Below are 26,694 nucleotides of genomic sequence, written 5' to 3'. Positions count from 1 at the left end.
GATCCTGGTACCACAACGAACGCTAGTAAAAACGTAGCAGGGAACGACGACGCCATTAGGTCGTTTGGTTTGGTTCGTGCCGGTTATTGCACGCTTGCGGAGTTCTTCCGAATGTTGCTCTTCGATGTGGTTTTAAGTCCTCCGCGAACGGTTCATCGTCGGAGATCTTCAACCGGTCTCGCTCTCAACTGGGTGTGCACGCGGAGGAAGTGGATGCACTTGGTAAGTGTCTCGTTATCGCTCGCTTGGGTCGCCGACGATATCAGAGTCCGCTTTGGTGTGAGCCACCCTCCAGCGTTCGACAAAAGGGCGGCCCTTCACGAGGCACACTGGTCCCGACTTTGTAAAGTGGATGCCCTCACTTGCCGCAAATTAACTGTTTTCCTGCAACATCCCAAGCTAGCCCGAGAATTTAAGGCTGAATGGGCACTGCCAATAAACGACTCGACAAACATTTCCACGTTGACTTCACGGTCGCCTCGAGCATGCCCCGGCTGTTGCTTCGCGTTAAGTAACGGCGCCCTTTCTTTGATGGTGATTCTGTTTGGCGAAAGTAGCCGCCCACCCACGTCCGAAAGTGGTGGCGCGGAACCCACGGCTGCACGCACCCAGGACCGTTTCAGCTTGCGTGCGTCTCCCATTTTTAGTCGGGGCGCGTTGGAACGACGGACGTCCGACTCGCGTCGCTCAAACGCTTCTTGTATCTCTGGATGCGACATGTCACCCGTTCGCCTGTTCCCTCTGTCGGACGGCACCTTATCGATATGTCCAGCTTTGGCCACCACAAAGGGCGCCGTCTAGAGCGGCTAGCCTCGAGATGATGTGCGATGAAGCCGCCATGACGGCAAGTCCCTCGCGAACGTTCGCCGACCGCGGCGTTGCCGCCACGACAGCCCGGCTCGGCTTTTCAGTTCTGGGACCGATGAAAGCTCGAAGCCGGGTTGTGTGTTCTATAGCTCGTTCGCCCGTTCACGCCAACACAAGACGTGTTGCGCAGTTTCAAGGAAGAGTGGTCGTGGTGGCCCAGGGCGCGCGGACGGTTGGCCTCCTCCCAGAATAGAAATGGAGCATCGGGCGAAGTCGTGTCGCCGTGTTCAAGATATGCCGCACGTGTGCGGCCTATATTGCGGTATTCGGACGGGCAATGTGGTTATAAAGCAGATCGGCGTCAATGCAGGAAGTACGGACACGTCCCATCCTTGCAGCTTTTATCAGGCGCGAAATATTTAGACTTTCCACCGCCCGGTGTTGAAGGGTGAAAATTTTGTTTTCCGAAATCCCCCCCTCCCCCCATTTTTCTTCTGTATAATTCAAGTTCCAGACAAATAAGCAGAACGAAATTAAATAAACGACTTATTAAAACAGACAGCTAGTGTTGTTTTTCTCGAACATTTCCGAGTGTCTTCTGTGCTTGTCAAATACGCCTCTCATGAGACGAATTCGCGTGACATCAACCCTCCTGTGCTGTGTCACGACCCGCAAATACGGTCAAATTGATTGTGATAGACCCTTTTTTTCCAAACTGGCCAGTGAAAGTTACAGTTCCGTGATGTGCGTGCACACTTATTCAGGTGCGAGGCAGTCGGTAGCACACAGTTTCCTCTCAACAAATAAGGACGCTTTGTAATATGCTCTAGCTACCATGATCACATTCCAGCATCAAGCAGTTCCAGTTCTTGGGGCACAATATATCTTGATGTCTGGGTTGGAGAAAATTCCCTCCAGTTAGCCTGGTCCTCGCCTGTGGGGTGCTCTTAGGCCCAACAGTGTTTTGTCAAGTCTAAGGTCTCGTGAACCGAGATATATATATAAAAAAAGTTCGAATTGCATAATCTAAAACAGCAAAACTAAACTCGCACCAAGGATACAGCAAACCAATTTTATTCTCAAGCTTACTCTTCGCACATTTGTTGCAGGCCAAGTTCCCAAGTATTCAACTTTGCAACAGAGAAGAAGCAGAGGTGACAAAAGCTGAAGCAAGTCTCCCTTCAAGGATGGCTTTTTGAAGTTAGTAGAGCAAAAATGTTCCAAAAGGCGACAAAATTTGTGATCAAAAACATTTACTCCAGCTTAACAGATATCAAAAGAAACACACATGTTTCCTCACCCATACGCGTTGCATCTTGGGTATATCCAGTGAAACCCGTTTAGAATGAACCCACGTACAGCGAATTATTGTTGACATCGAAATCAAGGAAAATTTAAATAAAAATGCATATAGAAAATACTTTTTATGACGAACAGCATATTAGCTATATCTAACTTCTTCCCACCTGGGGAAGGCTTCCAAAAACGTGCAAACAATCGTCTTCTAGCCTGTCCCTTCCGCAGAAAAAATAAAACAGGAAAGAAAGAAAATTCCAAAAGCTCAAGTTGTGAACAAAACTGAGCGAAGAGAAGTGATTTAGAAGGGGGAAAAAGCTAAAAAATGCATTCTGGAATCTGCACGCACACACCGAAAAAAAAAAAAAAAAGTCTTTTCGTTTCAAAACGGTTGCCCACGAAGAGAAGCAATTCAGAAAAAAAGGTAAACTAAAATAAAAAAAAAAAAATAAAAAATTTCCATTGCGTTGTTACAAGGCGGAAGCGAAGAAATGAGAAAGAAAAAGAAGCTCTCGTCTTACAACGAACACATTGTGGAAGTTCGTTGTAAATGGTTTTTTGCTATATCAAACTGATCATAGCGTTTTCTGCTGTTTGTTATAAACGGGTTTGACTGTACCGTAACAAATGAGGTGAGAGGCCAGCCAGTCACCACTCACCGTGAATGTCTTTGTAAATGTCTGGCAGGGGGCTTTACCAATGAGAGCTTCTGGAGTCATGGTCTCTCTGCCTTGACTCATCGATGTGCAATACCAATCACGGCCCCCTACTGGATGTTCATAAAGACATTTGTGATAAGTATTGACTGGCTGGCCCCCTCGCCTCATTTGCATTAGTATATACTAATTAAGGATGTTGCAGTATAGGTAATGAAAAGTCTGTATAATTTTTAAAGACCCGAGTCTTGATGTTTTCACACAATATCTAATCAAGATAAAATTATTAACTTCTTCGTACCATTATTTCTTCACATTATACTCCCGTCAAAAGAATGAAGACCATGACAAGAAATACAAGCCACAGTTATGAATGTCTTGTTTTACCAAAGGGGGGATTGGTGACTAGGGATGTCGCGAACCACCCTAGGTTCGATTTCGAAAGGTTTCGATATTTGCGAAGCGAACTGAGGTTCGATTTCGAAAAATTTCGATATTTTCGTACCGACCGAGGTTCGATTTCGAAAAATTCGCAACTTTTGACCACAGCGGAGTTTCGAATTCGAAAATTTCGAAGCTTTCACGGTTTCTAAAATTTCGAATTCGAATATTTCGAATATTTTTTTACTTCAGGTTCGATAAATTCGAAGATTTCGAAATTGTTTGTAAAAAAAATTCGAAAACTTCGAACGCTTCGAATTTTTATAGACATGAAGTTCGAACAATTCGAAGATTTCGAATTTCTTTTTGCATAAAGTTCGAAAAGTTCGAAGGTTTCGATTCTCTTTCAGTTTCAGTTTCAAATAACGTTTTCACGACTCACTTGTTTTCACAAAATCAAGTTTAGAAAAGTTAGGGTGTGATATCTAGACTCTGAAGTTGGTCAGGCAATTAAATGAGACGACGAGTGTTTCGGATGTGCTGGAATATTTGCCAGTGCAGAATTGTGACCGCCAGCCCCGGGGGGGGGGGGGGGGGGGAGCAGGAGGTTGAGGCTGAGAAAAACCTTGAAGCGACCTGGCAAACTAGCTCGCCACTCCTTGCACGCTGGTAGTAATCCGATCCGGTGAAGTTTGTAATTGTCCTGGAGGTTTATTTTCTGGGACGGAGGAATCGCCTCGCAAAAAGCACAAAAGCCGACACAACTCGAGGTCAAGGAGCGTTCTACCATAGAAGTGGCGTCGGAAGAGGAAAAACGGGGGGAAAGAGGGTAGCGGGGGGGGGGGGGGGGGGGGGGGGGGGGAGGCTTCAGCCTTTTTCTCCCCCTTGCAGGTATTTCGGACTGTTAAAGAAAACAATACGGGGAAAGAAGCCGTGGTCGAGCTTATTTTAATCTGAAATTATTTATGCATATGTGTAGCTACTGTCGCTCCTCACTGCATAAAAGGTTGCGTAAATGGTTATTGTTAGAAACTCGTTGTCAGAAGGCACTACTCGTCACAAGCTTAGTGGTTCGGAAGTTCAAAGCTATTTCATTTCAACCTAAATACCTGTGCCGATAGTAAAATAAATAAATAAATAAATAAAATTAAATAAATGCGGGAATAAAAAGCAGGAGAAAAAAAGAAACTATCGAGAATTCGTCGGAAGTGTTCTATTCTTGCATATTCAGAGGTTCAGAACTTCGAAACAAGTTTCTTTTAGAAAAATGTGTACAGGCTAAAAGAAACACGTCCCAGAAACGTGAAGCGAAAAAAAAAAAAAAAAGTTTTCTTTTAATGACGTGCTGAACTTGAACACAATTAGAAATCTTCTCCCATGAGTTAATTTATTCCTTAACGTGAAAAAACAATAAATATATTATTTTGTATTCTGCAGATGGCAACGATATGTACTGTCTGTGGTGTTAATTTAAATGCGATACCTCAAACAACTTAGACGAAAATAAATATCAAGTTTAGGTCATAATTGCATGCAGATACATGTTTGGACATTTCTTCGAAACTCACGTTGAATAACAATAATCACATCTTAAGAAGGCACTTACCTAGGCTATACATAGATCATTCTTAAAAAAAGTATAACATATCTACCATAAATAGCTCCGGCTGCAACGTGCTTCAAATCTGGCACAAACGATAATCGTCAAAAACCCGTCGTCCTTCCTCGCCCCTTCGGGGATTTATTTCTTTAAACCTAAGCACGCCAGAACATTGAAATAAACGACATTGTCTTTCGTAAGGAACGCAGCACCGCGTGTAAAAGTTCGATAAAAAAAAATTGCGAATGTACCCCACTACTTGAAATCAAATGAAACCGTCCGCCGGTCTTTCGAAGTTCGACGAAGGTCGAACTTTTACCCTAAAAGTTCGAAGTTCATCGAACTTCTGACTTTTCAGAATTCGAAAGTTTGAAACTTTTCGAATTCTCTTGATAAATAAGTTCGAAAGTTCGAAATTCATCGAATTTTTTGGTCAGTCAAGTTCGAAAGTTCGACAAGCATCGAACCTTGCAGCGCAATCAGTTCGAAAGTTCGAGAAAGATCGAATTTTTTAGCGTAATAAGTTCGACGGTTCGAAAAGCGTCGACCTTCTTAGCTTAACAAGTTCGAAAATTCGACCTCCGTCGAATTTTACGATATAGACAATTCGAAAAATCGAAATCTTTCGAACCTTTCGAACCGCTTGATTCGATCATCGAAACTTCGATTCGAAAAAAGTTCGCGGCATCCCTATTGGTGACCGAGTGGACTAGCACACACCAGCTCGGAGCACATGGAGTGAAAGCTCGTGGTGCAGAACCCAGGGATCCGTTGTTCAATCCCACCCCTACCCGTTTCAATCTGAACGAGCATCGTACCGGCGTGGGGTCGTGTATCAATACTGTGTGATGCACGTTAAAGACTCCAGGCTAGCGAATGTACTGTGCTGGCTAAATTGCTCATCTACAGCCGAGAGACAAGTCGCCCTTGCAGCTGACTAAGTTGAGGCTCTATAAACATGGACACACCCCCATTGTTTTAGCAAAGTCAAAATTCTATTGGGTTTATTATATTTATTTATTAAATTGGGTTTATTTCTTTTTGTTACTTCACTACCATTTGGAACCATTGTGCAGGTACCACACTAACCCACCAGCTTGCAAGCCCACCTCTCATCTTGAGCCAATAGCAGCGGTTGAGTGGAAAGATGTCTGCGTGAATACCTGCAAGAAACAGAAAAAGTGAAGCTAAAACCTTCAAGTGAGTGCACATCAGCTTGCATAGCTTGCCAGAGACGATATGTTCAGCTTGAATGTGTGAAAACAGACGGCGCTCTCAATCCCGAAAGCAGCTCCGGGACATCTACCACACTTGACCGCAGCTCGCAGTCATGCGAACAGTCATACCCTTGGTGCGTCGTGTACTCGACCACAATTTTTGTTGTGGTGGTTGGTATCGTCAGTGCCTTGTGCGAGTGCTCCCTGTGTGCCTTGGATGAGGCATTTCAGAATGCACCAAGGAGTGTTCCAAAGTGCACCACTGCCAGCAGAGCCTGTTCATCTTAACCAGCTGTTGGTTGGCGATATTGCCAATGGAGTGTTAAAGAGGCTTTTCAAAGTTGTTCCGTGCTGTGGTTGCTTCAAGTGGGGTGTCTGCAGGTGTCCTCAGTCTTCAGAGTGTTGTGGTGGTTTGAAGGTGAGAATGCTGCCGGTGTTTGTGGTCGCCCATTATGTGAGTGAGGTGCCTGTGTGTGTGTTTATTGGCAGTGTTAAAAATTCAGCACGTCCGAGCCGACATGGATACCGCTTTATGAGTGGCTGCATGATCGGCGGAAGGGAATATGTGCAAATGAAGTCTCAAGGTGTAATGTATCCTCTCTGCTTGTAATGCAGAGAGCAGTGCCCCAAGGAATATGTGTTGTGGTGATTTGTGCAGTGCTGTGAAGTGATAGTGTACGGAAGGCAAGGCCCTGCAGTGAGGTGAGGTGAAGTGACCCACTTCCCGGAAAGTGGTCTAGGCAGTTATCCCTCCGCTGCAGTGATCACGTCGTCAATTGCAAGCATTTCCTGCCCTGCTGATCTACTGGGCAACATGCTCTGCAAAGTCTCCTAGACCTTCAACAAGGCTACCAAAGGTCGACAATCCTACTTTTCCAAGGGGCAGATCGCAAGATGTGTTGTGCGGTGGTGTGGAGTGCGGTGTTGTGTTGCGGCTTGTTTGACTGTCGGCACATTTGAAGCTGGTGAATGTGCAGTGCGAGTGCAATCATGTTGGCTCAAAAGGCATCTCACGTGCTGCAGTCTTCTGTGCATGTCGGCATGTTTCACAAAGCGTGATGTGTGTGTGTGTGGTGAACGTCTCTGGCGAGTCTTCGGAAAAGAGGAAAGGCAGAGCCTTCATGAAGTGTGATCAAAAGGCGACGTCAACTTTGTGTCATCTAAGCGCCTGCTTGAAGAAGAAACTTCTTCAAACAGGTGCCTCAATCTTGGCTTCTACCAAAGATTCCGTGGAGCTTTAGTGGATTCCGCATAACTAAGCTAAACACTCACAGTTGCAACATCGAAATGGAACTGCTGCAAGGTAGACAGTTGAGCAAGGCATAATTTTAGAAGCACAACAACATGTGGAATGGCAGGAGGAGATGTTTTTAACACACAAGTCTGCATGGCAGAACCTCTGAAATATGATGATTCAATAACTCTCCAGAAGTCTACCAGGGCCACTCACCACTGATGCAGTTACATGTCCCCATGTAAGGCAGCCTGGGTGTGAATAGGAAAGTCCAGGTTACGTGCATTTCACTGTTGAGATGGGAAAATATGTGCAGTAGTGCCTTGGCAGAAACCAAACTATTGACTTGTGAGAAGCTACAAAGAAAATTCTGGAAGTTTCCAAAGCCAAATCAACGAAAGCTGTTGGGCATGCATCAGTGGAGGACTGAAGATTAATTTAGACCACCCAGGGTTCTTTTGGTGTGCAACCAAACTCTTGCATGGCACCCACCTTGTCCATGACAAGCCTCCTTCAAATTGGGGGCACCTTGGTCAGCACGCAAGCCTGCCAACTGGGTATGTGTTGAGAACCTTATTCTATTACTCTTGGCAGTCGGTAGAGGAACAATAGGTGAAAATACACCAGCAAGCTGTCTAAATGCATTCACATGCTTGTTTAGAACCAGAGGAACACGAAGAGAACGGTTTCAAAAGCCTGTCCCAGCCCAAGACATAACAATAAAAGATATTAAAATGATATATGAACTTCCTAAAACAAAAGAGCAATTCGAGAGTTGACTAATTTAAACTGTTGATAGGTCCATTTGCGCTTTACTGCAAGTAATTTTCAAGCAAGCTTACGAAAGCTGCCTGATATTTTTTGGCCTTCCGATTGCCTTAGTTTTTTTTTTTTTTTTTTTATGGTTCTTTTTAGTTTGCTACTGATGGTTTGTGGATTTTTAATGCAGAATGTATTTGAACGGATAGTAAGTTAAGATTTGTGCTGTGTTGCCATACCATGCTGTGTTGCCATACAGAATGTCAGCCAAATTTACTCATCGCACAGAATAAAGGTTGATATCGCATTGGTCCCTGTTACGGCCTATGCAGGGAAATGATATGCTAGGTATTAGGTTCTTGCATGCTTTTGAATAAGTACATTTTAAATCATAAATTTAAAGGTACATCTCCAGTTAAAAGATTTATTGGGCATCATTAAAAATTATAATTGGCCCCATTTATTTTAGAACATTCTAAAAGAAAAAAAAAAAGCTAAGGAACACATTTCCACTCCAGCGGTCCTGCTTCCCGTTGCCAAAATGTGCAACTACCGCCTCAACCGCCTCGCTGGAGAGAAATGGAGCTTGAGCGGAGGAAATGGAATGCTGCACTGTTCGAATCATATTGCAACAACCTTGATTATTAGGCTTACTGTTGTTTTGGAAAGAATGTGTGGAGGCACACGTCAGTTGCGTGCTTTGACCATGGGGATCGCTAGTGCTCTGATGCACTTCGATAAGTAACCAAAACCTAAAAAAACATTCAAATGGATTTTTGTTTTTTAATGCTATGCAATTTTATTAGTGCATTATCATTTTTTGTAAAGGGAGCCAATTTAGTGGCTCTGAATGATGTCCAGAAAGTTTCCAATTGAAAGCATGCTAGCTTAAAAGTTGATGATTCAAAATTATTACTGCAAACGTCAGTTTTACTGCACTAGTCACTGGCAGGATGGGAACAGCAGAGAGGAGTTTCAGTCGTCCCGCCTCCAGCCTCAGCTTCCTAGCTTCAATCAAGCTTCAGTATCTCACGAGCCTCGGACGAGTGTACATGCACAGTCAAAGCACGGCAAAAGGCAACGGGCTCATACTGTAGGCCGGGCTTTTGAGAGAGAGCGCCTGCCGCTCTCAGTTTCTCTGTGTGTATAAATAGGCCATATGACAAAGACCAACACGACATCACCTCTTTATTTTGTGACACATAGTTTTGCAGAATCAATTTGGCCGGCGTTCCAAGAAACGCCCTGTATATCGCCGATCCACTTCACATACAGCATGTTTAGGCGGTAAACTAAAGGTGCACTTTTCTTTTTAACTGTGTTCTAGTAACAACTTGCCCACTGCTTTTGAATGCAGAATGCATTATGGAGAACGTTCCATGTATTTGGGGGTGTTTATTGTTCTTTTAATTGGGTGCATGGAAAAGAAGGAATTAATTCGAGGCCTATTTTTTTTTTTTTTTTTGCAGATTTAGTGTTTTTAGGTGTCCATTTTCGCTGTCGAACAAAATATCGAGGCTTACATTGAGGAAAGCAGGTCACGGTCGTGGGAATCCTCTACCTGCAGGAAACATGCGTGTGAGCCAAACAGTACCTGAAAAATGCCCTGGTATACTGATAAGCGAAGGTAATGAGACAAGAAGCGCATCTCCTAGAGAGAAAAAAAAAAAAACAGCTTTGCAGACAGCTCTGCGTAGGGTTTTGTTCCCTCTGAGCCCAAAATCAAACTGCAGATAAAAATAAATTTCTGTGAATCTTTTTTTTTTTATTTTTTCAAGCACAGCTTCCCTTTTTTTTTTCTTTCAGATTCTGTTAAAGGGGTAGTGCAACGATTTTAATGTTAAAAGAATTTGCAGTTTCTATTTTTATATTGTTCATCTAGGCATAAGTGACAAAAAATGCACCACCCTCTCGTGAAAAACTGCTATACTGCTGCGTGATGGCAAAGAAAGAAACAAATTAATTGGTGGTCTGCAGCCGCTTGTGGCAGTCACGAGCTACGGTGGATTGTCACTGGGGGACACGCGGAAGTCAAAAACACCTGTCCCCTTCCAGTGCTACACACACCGGCAGCAGCCCCATGGCAAACCGTCTTTTGTGTCGACCATTCGACAGTAAGCCGACATTTGCAGAAAGACCGGCTGGGGTCTCTGAAGAGAGAACCCAATGGGAAACCACGAGGTCACCCAGAGAGGTCACTCGAAAGATTGCACAAGAGTTGTGAAACTTTGACCTTCGATATATTCCATTTTTTAAAATAAAAACTAGGGCGCGCAGGAAAACATGGTTTTCTGTTCTTTGTTCTATACATGACACAGATTAATTCTTGGAGTTAATTAGCCAAAGTTTGGAAATCGTTGCACCGCCCCTTTATAACGGGCCCGGGGGTTACTTTTCAGGTTGATCGCTATGCACTCAGAGCGCGTGCCCTAGTCATAGCGCTGATGTTGGCCTTTAGAGTGTCGCGTCGCATTCCGACATGGCGTTACATAACTTAAGTGCAGTGTGTTACTGTTTTTTATTTACAGAAAAAAACCTGCTTCGCCGTGAGGCATTATTGCAGGGGGTGGGTTTCATACAAACACTTTCTATGGATCAATAATGAAATTAAATAAAAACATACTGTATATAAAAACACTACACAATTTAAAATTCAAAAAACCAAATTTGCCACAAGCACATCTTTCGGCACCCTATTCCACTCTTCTATGGTTTTCGGAAAGAAACCATTATTTTTGTAAGTTCTTGTCACCAGTCACGTGATTCCACATTGTGGTGTCACAATGTGTCATACATTGTTCCGTCTGTATCATGTCACATGCTGTGACAACATGATGTGAAGTGACCTAATACCCCATCACATGGTCATGTGACTCATGGTGGCACCAACCATGTGACCATCCAAAGTATTCTGCACACAACGATTTTGTCAGGTATAGTTAAAGTGATGCACGAATTTGAACAAACTGACATGCATATGCACATGTACAGGGTGTTTGATCAAAAAGCTGCGAAAGGTACACTAATCCAGTCTTCGTGTGCGAGTTATACGACCAGGGGGACACGATACAGGGGACTAATTCTCACGATAAGCCAGATAATAAACAAAATTTGTTAATGAATGTTTTACAGCGGAGCTGTTAAGGGCTAGTTTCCCCGAGCGTCATGTCCGCCAGCAAACAAATGTAGACACAGGACTCTGCACAGCTGCCGCCATCTATGAGCGACCAGTTTTGTATTGCCTACTGATGTTTCAATAGCCAACTTCCCAACAGTATTGTACCACCGCAATTAAAGGTGGAATTGCATGGGACGAGACTTGCGAAATCGGCTGGAGTTGTGCCTTGCATTATACTGTTGGGAATATTTGGTGACTATATCTTGCCAACTGGACTGTGACTTAACCTATGCCACAAACTGGAATAATGCTGCTTGAAGAATAACACACAAACAAGTTCACTGGCAGTGGTCTTGGTAATTAAAGAAGACAATAACAAGAACACAGCTGAACCACACGTCTCTTAACATTGTAGCTAACTCTGCCTGTCATGGTCTAAACATATGCAGAATAGGGTGTTTCATTTTAAGTGTAACTGATTTTTCTAAAAAAAAGCTGTGAAAGCTGCGCTATTGTGGTCTAGGCGAGTTATATGGACATGTAGGGGCTAATCATCCCAATAGAATGCATAATTAACTGATGGAGATAATTAACATTTTAATTCATGAAAATAAACGCATTTCCACTTATAGTCGGTTACAAGTCAAGAAGGTAGGAGAAGCTCCTCCCACAAGTGTGATGCGCCCGTTTCAAATCTCTCCGCAGTCGAAAGAAGAGTTCACTGGAAACGCTCCTTGTTCCGCTTCAATGGATTCCCACTTGTCTCCGATCCCACTTTTCAAGAAAGCGACCTTTGTATTCATCGGAGAGGGAACCGAGCCCCTGAAAGCAGCCTTTGTATCCATCGGGGGGGAAGCTAATCCCCGAAAGTCGTATTTGCTTCCGTCGGTGGGGGAGAACTCTAATCTCCCTCTCGTGGCTTCCACAATGCTAAGTCAAAGTCGAAAGATAAAGCAAATATGTACAGAAAGGCAAGACCCTCCTCGCGCGTTGCCCGCGACGTCACGGAAACGGTGGGACGCTATTGGATGCAAAGGTGGCGGAGGGATATCTGATTCCCTTTGAGGGGCATTTGCCGCTACCTTCTTAACCTGTAACTGACTATAGCAACTTGCTCACCATCATAGAAAAGCACTAAATTGGAATATTTTAGAACAGTTTGGAGTGTGTGGTGGGGCGCTAAAGTTACCACTCGCGCAACAGGCTCAAGGCTGATGGTGTGAAAAATAGTAATTGATCTTCAAAGCAGCACATACAACTACCTAGATTAAGCACATAGGGAGAGAATTAGTAATGCCCTGCAAGTAGCCAAAATTGTTTTGCTACAGTTCTTTAGTTAAAAACGAGTATAGGCTCTGTTCAGATAAGATCATGCACGCAGGTTCGGACATATTTTTTTGTTTTGTTAACTTTTTTTATATATTACTTCTAGACGTGTAGGGAATGTAATCAAAAAAAATTTTTTGCAAAAAATATATTTGAAGAAATAAACAAAATTAAGTGTGCTAGAATGGCATATTCGATTTTTGAAGTTTTCCTTTATATCATGTTTAGTGACACCTACTATGCAATCTACAGATATCAGAAATCTCAAATATTTTTCACTTATAATAGATTGTGGGAACTATTGATTTAAATATGTACAGCATTGTGGAGGTTTTATATTTCGTGTCAAAAATGTGCAAATCTGGCTTTGACATTTTGTTACTAGATATCTGCGCCATAATCTGAACAAATTGAATAGCTACAACATTAAAACTTGTGTAATACATTCCTATTGAAATATCACTGCTCAATCTTAAAAAATCTAAATTTTTATGTTGCTCCAAACTTGTCCTCAAGTTCAAAGTTTAGAAACTTCGAGGGACAATTAAAAAACAAACAAAAAAAAACCCATCTTCGATTATTTTGAAATTTATAGTGAAAGTTCTCCACCATACTTTTGTGTTTAATCATAAAAAAAACATGTTGCATAATTTTGTTTCCTTCCGAGTTACAGCGTGCAATGTGCCCCATCCATGCCAGCATTTTTGCTCATTGCCACAGAGGAGATCATCTTTTGATTCTGTGTATTTTATGACTAGGTATATTTTTTTTGTGCTGTATTCAGATGATGGGCTCGAGTTTAAGCATTTTACGAATTAAAACAATACCTGCGTTGCTTTCCCTTTTTATTAATTTATCCAATAAGCCTGTTTCGCCCTTTAAAATGACAAGTTCTAGGAACTTTAGCTGAACTTTTTCCTCAAAAGCGGGGCAAAAACAAAAAGAATCGCTACTGCAACATTTTTTTTTTTACAGAAAGTAGTAGAAAAGTAAGTACAGCAGTGCAAATTATATGTGAATATTTATGCATATATTCGCAGTGAACTAGGAATGTTTGAGCCCAAGCTTGTTACACTGCTATTCACGACAATTGTACATCCAGCTGACCAAGGTATACCTGCGACTTCACTGGCAGACTTTCAGTAAGACGTCTGTTAAGATTAAAAAATATTCATAATTATTTATTCTAGTAAAATAAAAAAAACACAAAATTATAAAAAAAAAAAAAGAGTGAAGACGTAGAGCTCACTAGTTGCCCGCGTTGGGGAGAGGGGGGCGTCTAGAGAAGTCCGTCTTTTGGCCCTCTTCAAGTTAAACTGACGAATTCCACAAAGCACTCACCTGTGCCGCAATGATTCTAACGGGTGCGGGAAAATCGTTGGACTCCGAATGGGGCTACAAATAGGGATGCACATTCCATCGACAGATCGTTTCGTCGACACGCAATGTTTCAGACAGATTGCTTCATTGACAGGTCGTTTCATGGACAGCTCAGATTACCTTTACTCATTTTTTTTTCTTTACTACTTTCAATTCCATATTTATTTTTATTTTTTTTTTATTTTAGACAAATAAATATTCACAAATATTTTTCTTTAAATCTTAATGGACATCTTTGTGGAAGTCTGCCAGTGAAGTCACAGGTTTACCTTGGTCAGCCGGACCTACAACCGTCGTGAATAGCAGTTTAAGAAGCTTGGTGGCTCAAACATTCCCACTTTATTGCGAATATAGATATCAATATTTGCATGTGATGTGCACCACTGTTCTCACTTTTCTACTACCTTCTGCAAAAAAGAAATGGCAGTAGTAGCGATTACAAGTGAAAAAAGATAGGCTAAAGCTCCTAAAACTTGTAACTTTAAAGGGCAAAAGAGGCTTATTGCTTAAATGAATACGAAGGACGAGCAGTGTGGGTATTGCTTTAATTAGTAGCATACTTGAACTTGAGCCCAATACCTGAATACAGCACAGAAAGATATATCTACCATAAAATACCAAGCAAGCGCCGTGCCCCCCCCCCCCCCCCCCCCCCCCCCCCCCCCCCCCCCATTTTGAGAGTATCCAATCAAAATAAGGAGGGGGCCCTTACTCGCTTCAGGAATAACATTTAAGATGGAGGCCACAAAAATATTAAATTTTCATAAAATGGGAGGGGGCGCTTACACGAGGGGGGTGCATGCTCGGTATTTTACGGTGGTCATAAAATACACAGAATCAAAAGATAATCTTGTTTGTATCATTGGGCTAAAATGCTGACGTGGAAGGTACACTTTGCAGTGTTGTAAATTTGAAGAAAACAAAATGATGCAACATGTTTTTTACGAATAAACACAAGAGTATGGTGAAGAACTAGCCCTATGAATTTCAGGAAAATCGAAGATGTTTCTTTTTAATTGCCCCCTTAAAGTGTCTTAACTTTGTACTTTATAACAAACTTGGAGCAAAATGAAAATTTACATTTTTTTTTGATAAAGCAATGATTTATATATTATTTCGAAGATTGTTTTAACAAGCATATATGGCGTAGATTTTAATGTTGCAGCTATTCGATTTCTTTAGATAATGGTTCAGAAATCTAGTGACAAAACATCAAAGGAGTCATGTTTGCAGATTTTTGATGCAAACAATATAACCTCCACAATGCTGTACATATTTAAATCAATAGTTCCCATGATCTGATATAAGTGCAAAATATTCGAGATTTCTTATATCTCTAGTTTGCGTAGGTGTCACAAAACATGACAAACAAAAACTTCAGAGAACAAATATGTCATTTTTTTTCAATTCAAACATGTTTTTTGCAAACTTGTTTTTTATTATGTTTCCAACTCATTTAAAAAAAATCACATAAAAAAAAAAAAAACATTTGGATTTGCGTTCATGATCTTATCTGAGCCTATAGCTGTGTCTCTTTCTTGAGCGAGATGCTCAACCCTCAGCAATCAAACAAACTGCAAGGAACACGTTTATGAATATGTCCCTTGCAGCTTTGTTTGACTGACATAATTGCCAGTCAAGTCGGTTAAAGACAAGAATTCTGCAACAGCAGTGCTTAACATCCTTCTTTGAATGGAGAATTTCAAAGGCATACTGTTGGATTTGTAGCAAAGAATAAGCTCATAAGGATTCCCAGGAAATGCTTGGTGTTGTCAAAACAATTCCAGTAGGACATAATATTTTCCAGCATGCTTTTTAGTGTAGATTGAGGCACCCTGATTTGATGTGATGACTATCGGCTTAGATTGTATAATGCGTTGCAACAATGCCAGGAAACAATACTGTCAATGGGCACAAGTGGACAAACATAACAGTGTGGATTTGTGTTGCACTTTCTCGATTAGCACGCACATATTCCTGGACCGAACGTGTAGTTATCAGTGATACGAAACAACTCTGAATAATATTCAAAAGGTAGTTGCTTCCTAACAAAACAAGGTAGTTTGTAATGAGAAGCTCCAATTTTGTCACAACAAGAAATAAACCGTTTAAAGATGAACTAATTGGTGGCCTGTCCTCTATTTTGTTTCAGCACTATGGCTCCCCCAAGAGCGTCTGCATGGTGGCGAGCAAAAAGGCAAGAGAACACCGAGAACAGAAGATCTGAGTTTTAGATCTCCAGAGTTATGGAATCACCTTCATTCTACAAGTGGAGTGTCTTGGTTGCAGCATGCAGTGCGGTTTGGTGCAGTGGTGTATGCAGCGCAAGTCCAGTGCAATAGTGTGTGCAGTGCAGTGGTGTGTGCAAGAATGTGCTGTGCCATTGCAGAAGACGAGTGAGGGTGCAGTGCAAGTGAAGAGGTGCGTTTGGTGCTAGACAGTGCTTCTAAAAGTCCACTTCTCTCTTTTGAAGCAAATCTCGTGAGCGGCAATGGGCTTAGTACTGGGCCAGTTCTGAGCAATGTCAGAAAAGGTCCACACTGGTTGATCTGCAGCACAATATTGCAGATATCCTTGCTACCTGTGAAGGTCAGTTAGCCCTTCCTGCTTATCTCTTTGCCCTACAAAAGTTGAGTTATCCTAGACTTTCTAGCAGATTAACCTCCTAGCAACAAGCTTATTAATGCACTTTTCTTTAGTAATCCTTAATGTAAATCTGCAAGTTGATTCATCCTAGACTTTTTGGCAGATTAACTTCTCAGCAACGCCCACATTTTTTGAATGTAATTGTAATGTAGACTTCAAATGTTTTTTTTTTTTTTTTTTCCTACAAGTTTATATATTCTAGGCTTTTTGGATGTAGTCCCTAACCAATTTATGCAATTTACCTGTGAAGTTTGTGTTTTTCAGGTGCTGCTCCTCATGGGTCCATTAAGATTTGTGACTGGCAAACAAATTTGAGCTATTTCCTTGTAAATAACGTCGGTTGCAACTAGATATCGTGGGTCTCAGATCTCTCACTGGAACCTCATACACTCTTGGAAACTAACATTAGTTCTAAGTGGGCAGCAAGAGCACATCCACTGGAACGCAATCTTGCTCTGCAATAACCCACTCCTACCATGCTTCGTTAGCACCCATTAAACAAGTTTGCAGATCCTCTTCTGAATGGAAAGCTCCGAATAAAGAAGGACGAAGAAGGGGACAGAGGGGGACAAAAAGAGAACTCCGAGTTCTTTTTCGTCCTCGTTTATTCGGCGCTTTCCATTCAGTGATGCACCAACTAGCCCATTTTATCTATTCTACTACAAACCCTCTTCACCAGTAATATACTTGGACTGATCTATCTTAACCTCAGCTTTGTGAAATTTACATCTATGCCAGCCAGGACTTATAATCACTCACCAAAACCGACTCTGCTGTCAGCAGGTGCGTGTTCCAAAGTCTGTGTTTCAGCTACTCCAGCAGAGGAGGTGGTTTCAAGTCGTCGCAGTCTTCAGTACAGCCGCGAGCTGTGGAACCTGAACATCACTCACAGTAAGCAATGCAGAATGCGCCTCTAGTGAAGGGATGATCGCGCCGCGTACTCAAACGCTGCGCCACTTGAGTAGCAGGACCGCTGGGACTCCCATGTCCATTGCGGCAGCCGTGAGATCTACCATAATTTTTTCTTCTTTTTTTTTTTTTTTAATTTGTTAGGGGTTTACGCACTTTTAAATATTTTTTTTGACGATCGGAACTATTATTATCGATAAACAATATATATATATATATATATATATATATATATATATATATATATATATATATATATATATATATATTTTTTTTTTTTTAATAATGTAATACATGATAAGAAAACGAATTCTTCACCGACCGAAAAACAAAGACATAACGGTCCTGATTCGAAGCTTCTTTGCACCACTGATCAGTGGTTTGCACCGTGCCACCTTTTCACTTTTTTCTTCCGTTGCTCGAAAAGTGGCGGGTACTATGAACTTTAGGTTGTGGTAGCTTGGGTAGCTTGTCTTGGAAGGAGCGTTTCGGCCTGATGAGGTCACGCGATCTGCGAACGAACGGAGGTCCGTTGACGTGCTGTTGCTTGCGTGCGTGGTTCGGTTTTGTGGTGCCTCGATGGGCCGCATTTCCGTCGCGAACTGTCAGCTCTTTCCTGGCGCGACTTCGGGCCTATTTTTGAAGTGAAAGTCGGATGCATGTGCGTGACAGAGCCAGGACGTTTCTAAGAGACGTCCTGCGCTCCTTGTCCTCCTGCGTCACATGGGAAGCATGCTGGTGGTTTAGACGACCGCTGGTTGCAGTGAGACCACGGCAAACTTCGCCACGTTCGCCCTTGGCAATCGGGACGAAAAAGACGACAGCGGGATCTGGCGGCGCTTCTAACGCATCTCGGCGATCGTTTGGTAGGCGTGCCCCGCGACAGAACAACTGTCAAGGAAGAGAAGGCACGAGTGGCAAAGGAGGCCCAACAGAGCTGACGTCGACCATTTCGTTAGCAGCGTGTGAGGATGCTTTTCTAACGTAGTACACCGCGCGAACGAGGAATGGGCGGTTTTCTTTTTCTTTTCCCCTCCTAGAATCGAAAGCTTGTCACCACAACTACTATTGTAGTGGTAGAGACCGCCCAATCGCAGCACTATTTTAAGGGGTAATATTTAATGCTAAAAAGCGCCGTTGTCGCGTCCGCGCAGACAGTGTCGCTCAGTGTACGTAAGTACGTTCATGGGCGGGCAAGCCTTCGCACTGTCGCGGTTCGTGATGCGAATAAATTGAACAACCCCGCAACCAGCAGTGCAACACCTTGCAAATCACGACTATAGCATCTGGAAGAACAATCGCTCGAGCCTCTCGTCAAATACCTGCGGGATTCCGGTGATTCGTGCGCGTTCACCCGCGCAGTGACGCTTGTCTTACCGGCAAGATGTTCGAGATGTTCCATTTTGTAACGATGAACCAACTCGCCTGCATTGCCACTATGTTCTACCCGAGGGTAAGCGAATCCGTGGTCAGCTATTTGCAGCTACAGACACATTCCGCTCGTAGCGCGATCTAACCAACGCCAGGAAGTCATATGCGTGTACTGGCGCAAGCTCGGGTAGGCACGCTGTTTCACGTTCACACGTCGAAACCTGCGTGACCTCCGCCCAGAAGGCGGCATTTGTTTGACCATGCCCGGGTCGCTAGCTGCATGCTACGACGCGCGACTGCAACCACCAGCATGGACCTACCCCTTCCCCAGCGTGACGTCATGTGCCGGCCGTAAATTCGATGTGCCGCCCGTATATTCGAAAAATCTCCTTGTCGTGTGCAACTGTCAAGCCAGAAAAAAGGAAAAAAAAAAAAGAAGAAAAAAGCGCAATTTAATTTATATTGTATTTGATTGTGGAAGAAAGAAGGGATGATTGTGGCGTGTGAAACATGTACGTCTTGATAAGATAAGATATACATATAATCTAAAATGCACCTACATTCATACGTACGTACATATCTTAGTTCTCCTCGGCAAAGAGGGTTCTTAAAACTACACTAGGAGCCGGATTTTTTTTTTTTTTCACTACGGTTCTCAAGGTGAAAACGAGAGTAGAATCGTCAAACAAAGTTTGAGCCTGTTCGAGTAGCGCACCGATTGGATTTCGGCGAAAAAAGCTACAAACGCGATCACACTGCCCCGAACAATGCTTGCGCTGCACGAGCTTGAGGTGTTTTATTCGGTCGAATTTCGAGTCGGTTTTGAACTTCTCGAAAAAAGGCCGTCTTTGACTTGTGTAAAATTTGTACCGCCATTTGCTAAACTGTTATCTTGTGATAACGACCCTATTGGTTTTCAAATTGAAATGGCGTTCGTTTTGTATTCTGCTTGTCGAGTATGGACAGTACTCGTTCCAGCAGTGAACGTACTGCTGGAACAAGTACCACTACCACAAAAGGTCGGTCTGCCATATTGGTAAGTACGCTCTGAGCGTAACTCGTTTTTTTTTTTTTTTTTTGTTTTTCTCGACTTTTCGTTGGCGTAATAGTAACAAAATAAATTTTTAGCCTGCTTTTTTTTTTCTTTTTTTGAAAATTAGATTTAAAAGTCAATATAAAAAATAAAGGGTGTGAGAAGGTCGCGGGGACGTCACTGCCCAGCATAAAAATGTTTCGACAACCTGGGGAAAGACTTCAACATCTTGTCGCGGTGTCAAGGGGAAGTTGTGCAATCCGGGTCGCGACGAGTAAAATATAATGCCTAGAACGTATTCTGTACATTATTATCTTTGAATAGTTTAAAATGAATGATAACTCCAAAGAAAAAACAGTTAGGGCGCAGGCGAGCTGGTGTAGGTTTACCATTTTTTTAGACCACCTGAGACTGGATGGAAGAAGCATGACGACGTCTCAAGACGTCGTCGTGTTTTTTCTACCCAGCCTCAGTTGGTCTAAATAAAAAAGATAATTCCAAGACGGGCAAGAACAAAATGCAGTCACTGAGGAAAGCATTGTGCCCAGTTCTAAATTTATTTCTTACGTGTATTTTTTTTAACGTGCCATTAATTACCCGAGGGTGGGGTGCTGCCGGCACGTAAAAAAAGGCAAAAAAAAAACTAGAACCGTTATAGATAAGACGTTCAAAAAGAAAAGAAGGGGGAAGGAGACATGGCACGTTTCGGGCGCACGCCCTCGCGTTCTTATCCTTTCTCCTTTTCGCATCGCATAGTCTGACAAAGAGCGTGCGTCCAAAACGTCGCTTGGTTTCCCCTTCTTTTTGCACGTCTTTTCTCCGACGCTTAGTTTTGTGCCCGTTATTAATCCAACGTGTCTGCATAGTGTATTGTTGAATGTCGCAACTTTGGCGTCATTTCAGTTGTGGGCGTCGGCAACTCTGTTTAAATTTAGCGCCGGTAGTAGCGCTGCGCCCCCTACGTTAGCCGCACGAGAAGCAAAAGCTTGCGCGTCGCCGCGAAGGTATTTTCGGTGCGTGCGGTACGGTAGCTTGCGACGCTTCGTAATCTGGTTGCTCGTTGTTGCACTAGTTGTTGCACGGGGATGCGAACTGCTTACAAACACGAGCACGTGTTTTGAAGAAGTTAAGCTATTTTAATTGCCTATGCGGAGGGCAAGTCGTCTGCTGCTTGCGCAGGGGTTGTGGTGACGTCAGTACGACGCCGCGGTATGATTGGCTTTGATTGGAGGGATAGTGGGTAGACCTCAATGCTAGATACCCAAAAATCTACCATTTTTTTTTTTTTTTTTAAATTAGCCAATAAGAACTCGGCGTTCCTGACATCATCGCGACCCCTGTTCAAGAAGCATAACAACGCTTAATAGTAGTAGTAATAGTAGTAGTAGTAGTAGTAGTAGTAGTAGTAGTAGTAGTTCAAGAAGCAGACGCTTCTTGAACTACTACTTGCGCAGTTGCGCTTTGCATAAAGAATTAGTGAACTGACATAGGCCTTGGGGCCTATGTCAGTTGACTAATTCGCCTTATGCACCAATGACTATTCGCAGGTGTTTACTCCCTCGAAAAATTAGAGTGAATAAGAAAGAACAAAATAAAAAAAAAATATATATGTATATATGCGTACATTTTTTCGTATTACATTCACATTGTTTCAGGCGTCACAAACTGCGGGCGCTGTGGATGCCATATCATCTGCCACTGCCCTGTTGCATCAGCAAAACAATTCCACGAGTGGATACTCCTTCAGCAAATGTGAGTTGACCCAAACTTTTAATGGTATCCTAGGTCTGTGTCGCTAAAAACAGTCGTAAACTCGTAACACGTTGATACTGTCCGCACCAAGTCAGTACTCGAGAAAACTGCTAATAATTCACTTTTTGCCATTAGAAAACAGTCAATGAGTTTTGAATAAACGAATTTTTTGAAGGTTTTAAAAATAAATTTAAAAATAATAAAAATAATTTAAGACTTTCGCTAAATTTCGCCAATGTGCAAGTTTCTCTGGCAACAATGGGAATACATATGACGGTAGACATACGGGAAAAATAGAACCACTAGAATTTGCGTGGCCAATGCGGGCGGCCATGTTGCAACACCCTAAGTTTATACTCCTACTCGTATGGTAGAGCACGAAAGTCTGGCCACAATGTACACCCCACCAGCGGGCGCTCAGCAGCGCTTTCATGGTGGAGGGATCTTATTACTGCAACGACTCGGCCACTTATTGCTTATCTATAGATTGCGAAAGTAAAATAAGAACCAAAAACTATGTTCATAAAACGGAAAGCTAACGTTTTAATTCTGACTTTTGACGCCGTCGAGCTAGCTTGAGCGGCTTCCTGGCCGTTTGCGTAGATGAAGCCGCTCAAAATCCAACATGGCGCAGGCCTTTAGCTCATAGCGTTCATCTTCGGCTATGCCGTACCGCTGAACCCTGCCGCGGTTCCGGCGGTACCGCTCCCGCGGTAGGTTTCACTTGGAAATTTACGGTTCGCTCGTGCTGTGCCACTTGTTATGGCAGATAATTATAAGTTCTGCTTGCCTACCTTGTGCCCAGCAGTTGACAGTCCGTTACTTGTCATCGGCGTCTTCCAGGGAATCGAAACAGATGCAGCATTTTTCGCTCTCGTTGACGCATTTATTCAGTGATTTGCATCACAGAGAAAAATAATTTATTCCTTGTCACTTTAAACAAGCGTTGCTATGCTGAAAAAAAAAAAAAATAATACGCGCAGTACCTACGTTAGCAAGAGGTGCTACAGTGAAAATAAAATGTGCGACACTGTTAGCGGGAACACGACATAGTGGTTTTGCACTTTAAATGGCTATCGGCGGGCACCAAATATTATTGCTTAAGTTAGTTCGCCATATGACTGTTTAATTTGGACACTCTGGTGTAACTATGGTGCGAGAATATCTGTTTCCGCGATTTAAAAACAAAACCGTCACACAGTGGCATAGCCTGGATTTTATTTCGGGGGGAAAGGGGGGGGGGGGGGGGGGGGTAGAGAGGGTACAATGGCATGAATCCCCCCCTATCTCCCTTACCACACCCAATGACTAAGGAGGGTGAGCTCGGCGGTACGGACGCTCGCGCAAAAATTAGGGAGGCGCTGTTACGATAAAACGGGTAAAGCTGCATTGCCATTTTTGAAAACGGAGCAGGCTTCATTTACAGAAATACTAGTGTGGTAGCTCACTGTTCTACTGTCGTTGTTCTTGCGTCCCACCAACTTTAAAAGCTTCCTCACCGCACACAACTCCCCCCACTTTTTGAGGTAGCACTGCATTACCAATGCATGAAGGCTAGACAAAACACAAGGATAGCTGTAGACCAGTGTCTGCTCTGTTCTATGAGCGCCGCAATGCTTGTTTATGCTGTTGCAATGACACAGTGAAGGGGGGGGGGGAGGGGGGGCGGCTGCACATTTTGCGACACTCTATTCTTTTTTTTAGAAACCTTCGCACATATCATAGTGCAGGAACATCGGAAAGGCATAGTCACGAAGTACAACACCAATGCCAAGAGTGCTGTAAAGAGCAAAAACCTTGTTTTATGTGCAACCCCCCTCTTCACAAGAGCCTGCGCTTGAGATTATTATCCGATGCCTGTCGCTTGTGCTGTCAAGTTGAACCACGAGTTGAACCAATTTTTTCTTGGTATGGCTACCGAGATGCCCATGAGATGGACCAGCCTCTTCTTTGTTCTTTCTCATCTTTGCTCTATGTGTGTTCTCTATCCTCTCTGGATCTGCACAGAACAATGTAAGAGCACAGTAGTTTGTCTCGTCACAACACACGCTTGCAGAAGAGAAACAGGGCTACAAAACATTCCGTAAGGCTGCTCCTACTATCCTTTTTTTATTTTTTTTATTATCATCCTCTTTGCCCAAGCCATTCTCGTTTTACATTACAATTGACCCTAGATTAGACTGCGTAGGTCACTATGGCAGAACCTAGCATGCTGATGGTTACATATTCAGCTTGATAGGTTGGCCAGCAATCAAGTGCACATCACAAAAAAAAAGTGACCACGGACACTACCTTTTGTTTACTGGGGTTTTCTGTCCGTGAGGCTTGTTGACGTGATTTCTATCTCTTCAGAATTTGTATGGATACACAAAAAACACATAATGCGAATGTTGCTATTTTATGTGCAACAAACAAAAAATGCCTAACGTGAGTTTTAATTGTTTTGAGGAGAGTGCGTTGGTAGGTTTAAAAACTTGCGAAGGAAATAAACATAGAAGGACGGACACCACATATCACAAAAGCCCTGATGTCTGTGTTCTGCCCTTCTATGCATAATTCTTTCGAGAGTTTGAAAGTGTCTTTCAAAATTAAATTATTTAACTATCCAGCTTTCTATTTATTTCTGAAGGAAATAAAACATGGTAAACCAGTCGCAGGGCTGTCAAACATCTACACGAGATAAATTAATAAAATCAGGCAGATATAAGATATGAACTCTTTGAAATATAAAACTGCGAGAACAATATATATAAACTACCATTTGCTCGACGGGGATTTACACTATAGTGCACGACATCGACGAGAGGTAGAGGAAGTGAGATTGCGCCAACAGATCATAAAATAGTTGCAGGACGGTCTTCATCCACAGAACCATGTGCTAAAAATGCTCACCGAAATGTGTGCAGTGCGATGAAATCGCGGTATTTTGTCAACTTCAAAAATGAAACAATATATTCAATTACCTAAAATAGTACATAGCCCTCAAATGGTGCAATTTGTGGCTGGAAGATCAGCTTGAAAAAAGTTTCAGTTGGATTGAAAACTTTCGAGCTCACCGTCTTCAGTTGGGATCCGAACGAACTGGTGCTTCTTGTCTCCAAAGCTGCTTGCACACCGCTTTGTGTAATTGCACGAATGAGGTAGTTCAAAGACAAAAAGCTTTACACTCGCCCGAAAGTCCGAGGCTCGCGCAGAGCGGTGATTGATGCGTCAAAGGCGAGCGAAGGTACGAAAGCACCAAGCAGACGTACGGACGCCACTGCAACGGTCCACCGGTTTCGGAGCGCACATGCGCACAGGCAGTGGCTTTGTTTCAGAAGAAGTGCAAAAAACAAAAGGGCAAAATTTAAGGAGTGCAATCTTGACACAAACTTAAACAAAAATGTTATGTTCTTAGGAATACATAAATTGTAATTAGTGAAATAATATCTAGTTAAAACTAGAGCTGAATTAAGTTTGATTCATTACTGTTTTCTTTAGTTTTTAGCAATGAGTGCCTCCCACCAGACGAGCATGCTGTACACCTAAAGCCCCTTCATGTTTCAAAAGCGGCGCAAGGTTTGTTGATGCACGAGGCACGTACAGCCCTTAAGGAAGATCATGACGGCACAGCGCAGCACTGAGCGTGATTTCAGACGCCGCGACACATGTCTCGAGCATCTCCACAACAATAAATGGCACCACTTTTCCCAGAATAGGGGGGCTTTATGTACACCCTGATGGTGGCGCCATCCGTGGTCGCGCCGCACAACTCGCTTTTTTTCTGGAGGTTGCCCAAGCCCCGCTGTCCCAGTTTTCTGCGTTGCACCTCTGGAAAGAGTCCTGGCATGGGTTTGGACGGTGCCATTAATCACACAGATAATAAAATCTGGTACTTCAGCAAACCTTAACATCATGTACTGGTGAAGAAAAATGCTGTAACTAAAGCAGTTACTTTTAGAATGATAGTAAAGGCACAATCTATTCGGCATAACCCTAATAACTAAAGTGATCCATGTTATTTTCCGGCAAAAAGACAGAATGCACGCGCATTTTCCCAAAGAAATGTTCAGGAGTACCGGCAGAGTAGGCTGGTCACTGTCTGCTTCAATTTGCATCCCGAAAGTCGCTTAGGCACGAGCGCCAGTTGAACCTCTAGCTTGCATTATAATAACTTTATGCTCACTAGCTGTCTTTGACAGTTGACCGACTGCATGTGTCTTTGACGTAGATGTAGCTGATGTACTGTAGAAGATTTTGAAAGAAGGCCACAAGCTTTGGTCGCATGTTTAAAACTTTTATGTAACTATCACATTTTTATTAAGCTAGTAAAAAAGACCACATTTTTCCTGAGATTTTCCCCTAGCCATGAAAACCTGGCAACAGAAGATGAGAGGGACTCATGATTATTGACGAAAATCTGGCAACAACTATAGAAGTTTCTTTTGTGCAGCCACGCAAAATTGGGCAACAACTTGAAGTTTGTATTGTGCAGCCACATAGCAATATACCCTAACCATATTTTGCTGAACACTTGTTTTTTAAAAATATTTTGTGTTTTGATCCTTAAAAGACAATTTTTTTTTATGCACTCTGTGAACATCGATAGCATCACAAATATAAAACCTAATTAATTTATTATTAATGTTTTAGGTCGCTTGGCGACGAGATTTATCATCCAAGAAGGCTAAAACAGTGTACGTAAAGTTTGATTTAGTGAGTCATGAAAGTCTGCCAACATGAAAATAGATACAAACCACAAGAGCTTGGCAACAGTTGCTAGTTGATGGGTGTGGTGATGTTACTTAAAGTATGAATAAAAACAAAATTAAGCACATTTTTGTTTTATCGGGTCCAAATATCAAGCTTCTTGGTGCAAGATATAAAATATATTTTTAGGCCCAAACATAAACTGTATTAAGCCAATTTCAAATTGGGAACAAAATGGTTTGGAAGCCTCATAACGCTAATATTTTTTGTTCAATTTTAAGTTTACGGATGAGAGTTAGAAAATAGTAATGAGCTAACTTGGATATTGCTGGTTTCATTGAGATTACAACTGCAACATTAATCAGTCACCTGATTTTAACAAAAACAAGCAAACAAAGGCATTGTGTGTAGGTAGTGATGAAAGTCTGGCAACGTAAGTTTTAAGGCATGGTCCAATGTCACGAAAGTCTGGCATGGCAAGGGGCTGCTGTCACATAGGCAATAAAAATGCATGGAGGCC

General features: G+C 42.6%; 1 protein-coding gene and 1 long non-coding RNA gene across 4 annotated transcripts in view; one reads left to right on the top strand and one right to left on the bottom strand.

Annotated features, from left to right (window-relative positions):
* The window catches only part of LOC8053393 (complexin), a 1,077,036-nt gene that overhangs the window by 516,207 nt on the left and 534,135 nt on the right, over positions 1-26,694 (bottom strand). The gene's annotated exons all lie outside the window — the stretch shown is intronic.
* On the top strand, positions 34-21,479 carry LOC115317512. The gene is made up of 5 exons (XR_005798146.2): positions 34-222; positions 1,917-2,007; positions 5,817-7,748; positions 15,927-17,311; positions 21,389-21,479. It is a non-coding gene; the product is annotated as an uncharacterized LOC115317512 (long non-coding RNA).

This window comes from Ixodes scapularis, unplaced genomic scaffold (assembly GCF_016920785.2).
Source record: "Ixodes scapularis isolate PalLabHiFi unplaced genomic scaffold, ASM1692078v2 PGA_scaffold9__187_contigs__length_104089568, whole genome shotgun sequence".
Taxonomy (NCBI): Eukaryota; Metazoa; Arthropoda; class Arachnida; order Ixodida; family Ixodidae; genus Ixodes; species Ixodes scapularis.
This window is presented reverse-complemented; position numbering and strand designations above follow the sequence as displayed.